The sequence below is a fragment of the Palaemon carinicauda genome, chromosome 27, assembly GCF_036898095.1.
Source record: "Palaemon carinicauda isolate YSFRI2023 chromosome 27, ASM3689809v2, whole genome shotgun sequence".
NCBI lineage: Eukaryota > Metazoa > Arthropoda > Malacostraca > Decapoda > Palaemonidae > Palaemon > Palaemon carinicauda.
The window spans coordinates 93,491,447-93,496,446 of NC_090751.1; the positions used below are offsets into that span (position 1 = coordinate 93,491,447).

A 5,000-nucleotide genomic window follows, 5' to 3' on the forward strand; every position below is an offset into this window, starting at 1 on the left:
AAGTCTGTTGATATGTGATGCTTCGCTGGGGGCTTGTAAGTCTGGCGGCATGGAGTAAATTTTCCCACGACGTGACGTATGCGCTGGAGATCGTCAGATGATGTTGTAGAAGGAAAAAATTTGGCAGGGACGACCATTTCAGCTGCTGAAACGTCGAGGGCGTCTTTAAGAGTGGTCCTTAATCCCAGGACCCAGGGAAGCTGAGTAAACCAGTTGGAATCCTTGCAGTGGGACATCAAAGCTGCTTTGAGGGTGCGATGAAAACGTTCAACCATTCCACTGGCAGCGGGATTGTAGGCCGTTGTCTAATGTAGGGTGATATCCAGAAGATTCGCTAATGATGTCCACAATTGAGAGGTGAAAGTAGGTCCCCTGTCGGAAATAATATGCTCAGGGATACCAAATCTTGCAATCCATCCAGAGAGTAAGGCAGATGTACATGAGGCGGACGTTGCAGTTTCCATGGGAATGGCTTCAGGCCAACGAGTGGAGCAGTCGATGATGGTAAACAGGTAACGATGTCCTAGTGATATGGGTAGGGGACCTACAACGTCGACGTGAATGTGTGCGAAACTACGCTGAGGTTGAGAAAAGGTGCCTACTCCGGAATCCATGTGTTGATGTACTTTGGAAGTTTGGCAAGAAGTACAGGCGCAGACCCAATCCTTAGCATCCTTAAAAATGCCGTGCCAAATGAACTTTGCCTTCAGCAGCTATGCAGTAGAACGGCACGAGGGATGTGAAAGGCCGTGGATGAAATCAAACACCTGTCGGCGCATGGGAGCAGGAATCCAAGGTCACGGTCTACCAGTACTGACGTCACAGAGGAGGGTGGTGTTGGAGTCTTCGAGGGGCAAGTCTTCCAAACGGAGGGACGTGCAGGATGTCCTACATGCTTAATACTCTGGATCCTGTCGTTGGGCTTCAGCCAGGGCGTCGTAATCTAATCCCAGTTGAACGGCAGCCAACGTGTTTCTTGACAGGGCATCGGCAACGGGATTCATTTTCCCAGGGACGTATTGAAGGGTGCAATTGTATTCAATCACGGCGGAGAGATGTCGGCGTTGCCGGGCGGACCAGGCATCAGACTTTCGAGTAAAGGCGTGCACCAGAGGCATGTGGTCTGTGTGAATGACTAAGGGCGTACCTTCTAAGAAATGGCAAAAGTGAGGAACAGCCAAGTGCACCGCCAGCAATTCTCATTCGAAGGTAGAATAACCTGATTCTGCCTTGGATAGTTTTCTGTTGAAGAAGGCCAATGGGCGGGGCGAGCCGTTGACCACCTGCTCAAGTACTGCACCAATAGCGACGTCGCTGGCATCGGTGGAGAGAAAGAGAGGGGCATGTGGGATAGGAAAAGTGAGAGCCGCAGCAGTTGATAGGGCCTTCTTTGCATTGCAGAAGGCTGCTTCTTGAAGGGGACCTCACTTCAGGTCCTTTGGCTTACCCTTGAGGAAGGCGTAGAGGGGAGCAAGAGTGGCAGCAATGGCTGGCAGAAAACGGTGATAATAGTTGATCATGCCCAAGAATTCCTGCAGAGCTTTGACCGTCGAGGGCACGGGGAAGTTCTGAACGGCTGCTACCTTCTCAGGGAGGGGGTGGACTCCTTCAGGACTGATGCGGTGTCCTAAGAACGACACTTCGTTGGCGCCAAAGGTACACTTGTGGTATCGGACTACAAGGCCGTTTTGTTGCAGGCGGTCGAGCACGATGCGCAGGTGATGGAGGTGTTCCTCTTTTGAGGAGAACACAAGTATGTCGTCCACATAACATACACAGAAAGGAAGGTCCCCCAAGATGCCATCCATAAGACGTTGAAATGTGGCCCAAGCATTACGAAGGCCAAAACTGGAGTAATTGAAGATGTATATACCAAGCGGAGTGGTGATGGCAGTCTTGGGGATGTGTTCTGGGTTCATAGGCACCTGATAATACCTCTTCAGGAGGTTGAGCGTAGAGAAAACCTTTGCTTTGTGCAGGTGGGAGGTCACGTCGGCAATGTTAAGGAGCGGGGTAGTGATCCGGTTCTGTTTGCATGTTCAGGTTCCTGTAATCCCTGCATGGATGGAGGGAGCCGTCTTTCTTCAGAACGATGTGTAAGGGTGATGACCATGGGCTGGAGGCCTTTTGGCAAAGGCCCATTTCCTCCATTTCGGCGAACGTCTGTTTGGCGGCTGTCAATCGTTCCGGTGCCAGACGTCTGAATTTTGCAAAGACTCGGGGTCCCGTCATCTTGATATGGTGATAAATACCGTGCTTGGCAGGAACCGTGGCCGTTTGGCGAAGTTCTGGACGGAAAACTTCCGGGTACGACGTGAGGAGGTGGGGGTAGGCATCCGTGGGTGCACTAATGTGGAGAGCGAGGTTAGAGGGGTGGGTTGAAGAGGCGTCGACAAGTACGAGTCTAAGTTGACTAATTGTCGGTGGGCGACATCGACCAGAAGGTGGAAATGAGAGAGGAAATCCGCACCGAGGATTGGCAATTGCAACGTCAGCAACGAGAAACTTCCAATTGAATTTACCGTTTCCGAACGATAATGTGAGGTTCTCGTAACCGTAAGAGGGTATCACAGATCCGTTGGCAGCTACCAAGCGGACATCAGCAGATGTAGACAGCCTACGTCGTGTCTTGAAAAGTTTCCTTGGCAAAAGAGAACGACAAGCACCCGTGTCTACCGAAAATCGCACACCCGTTCCTGCATCATGTAAAAAGAAAAGATTAGAAACACGTGAGGCCACCGCCATGAGCGATGGCCTACTTACACGTTTTTTGGCCACTGATAATCCTCGGCACATTTCTTCGCAGTTGCCCCGAATCTGAAGTGGTAGCAGCAAAACTGCGGCGAATGGGAGGTAGTAAGTGGCTGTAGAAGTCGTTTGTTGGGGGCGCGAGCGATTGGTGGGTGGTGGGCGGCTTTGTCGCTGCTTCGGCACGTTACGGTGTAGGCGTGTATGTCCTACGGCATTCATGTCATCTTTGGTTGACCTTGAATAGGAATCCTCTTCGTCAGGGGTAGAGGTCTTGAAGAGGCTGTCCATATGGGCGTCGGCTTTGGTCATCAAATCCTTTATGGGTAAACTATTGACATCGGGTATGGCAGCGCATATAGGTCCGGGTAAACGGCGTATCCAAAGGGCACGAAGTAGGTTCACCTCATGAGGAGAGCCGTCTGCGGCAGGTTGAGGGCGAGCAATACTGGTCATTTCCCTGAGGGCAAGCGAAGCTCTTTGGTCCCCCAACGGTTATTGCAAGAGCTGAAAAGATTTGCTACATGGGCGGCTGGCAACGGCAAGTAATGCTGCAGAAGGTATGGTTTGAGGGCGTCATACGCTATTGGGTTGTTTCCTTGTTCACAAAGCCAGTCGGATATTTCCGGGAAGGTGTCCTCGGGTATCGCCGCGAGAACATAATCTGCTTTGGTGGTTGAGCGAGTCACGCCCTTGATGCGAAATTGGACTTCTGCGCGCTGAAACCAAGTAAACGCCTCTCCGTTGGCGAACGGTGAAAGTTTCAGTGGAGCAGCAGCAGCGCCAACTTCTGTAGAGTCCGTCATAGTACCAACAATGGAGGGGCGAGGGGGGTGTGGGTGGAAGGTGGTGGGAATGAGTCGACTTCCGGGGTCACCAATGTGACGGAGCCGAGAGAAGGTTGTGAACTCAAAGGCAGTGTGAAAGCAACTGAGTTAGTTTATTGAAGAACACTCTCCTTTATATACAAAATCTCAAAGCAACAAGAATTTTCATGTTCAAATGTTAACACTGTTACAGAGGAAAAAAGCAGACATGATTTTTCAGGTTCTTTTTAGTGCAAGGGGAGAGCGAAGATACATGTACACATTGTTGTTACACTAATGATAAATATGGAAAAAACTTATTGAATACATCTATTTATAGAGAGTTTCCCAAACACGCTTATCCTGATAGGTTTTCCACTTAGTAGACAATACCATTTGCCTAGTGTGATTCCAGCTTAATATACAAAATATTTTTTTATCGGCCATCATTTCAAGTTTTTAATTTTCCTTCCTTTATTCCATTTGTCATTAAAACAAATATATAGGAGCATTGTTGAAATTTCTTATCAAAATGATCTAAGTATGTTTCTAATTGCATATTCAAATATCAAAGTTGACGAGTATTTAAAAAAGAAAATCTCGATACAAAATGCAAGTATTTACTCTTCTTCTGTCATGTACTTTAATGAAGATATTCAAATATACTTTTCATAAACTATTTTTGCGTATAAATGCAAAGTTGAAGCAAATTGAAAAAAAAATATATTTATACCCTGATCACAAGTGGAAATTGAACTCTCTCTCTCTCTCTCTCTCTTTCTCTCTCTCTCTCTCTCTCTCTCTCTCTCTCTCTCTCTCTCTCTCTCACTATCCTCCTTCTTATGTCCTCTATATCTATTCTTTAATTATATCTTAATATTATATAAAGAAATTCTCTCTCTCCCCATTACTATCATCCTTCTTATTTCATCAATATTTATTCTCTATTTCCATTATAATCTTATATCAAAATTTTGTCTATTCGCCCATACATCTCATAAAGATTCATATAGCCTCTAAATACTCGAACCATATACAGACATGAATAGTTTCCAAACTACAAATCTTTCACTCTAGGGATCACGAAAATTAGTCAATCAATTAATTTCATTTGATCATTAAAAGTATTAGAGATAATTCACTATAATCTTAGATTAATTCCATTTTAAACTCCATACCTAATATTCTCACTGTACGCGTTTTAGTATGATCTCTCTACTTACTATTAAAGGAAGGTTTGACAATAGCTCTTCTCATAAAAGACAAGAACAATTCCCTCCTGTTTGCTCAAGGCCTTCAAGTAAATGCACCAGAGAGGACTAGCGTTCCAACGAGTTAAAGGATCCTTTGTGAGCTGAGACGTCGTCGGCGAAGTATGTTGACAAGAAGGCTATCAGAATTTCTAAGCACAATAGGATGTTGAGCAGAGAATTTATTCAATAAATG

At 46.3% G+C, this 5,000-nt stretch overlaps 1 protein-coding gene across 1 annotated transcript in view; it reads left to right on the forward strand.

Annotated features, from left to right (window-relative positions):
* The window catches only part of LOC137621039 (uncharacterized), a 121,848-nt gene that overhangs the window by 107,075 nt on the left and 9,773 nt on the right, over window positions 1-5,000 (forward strand). The gene's annotated exons all lie outside the window — the stretch shown is intronic.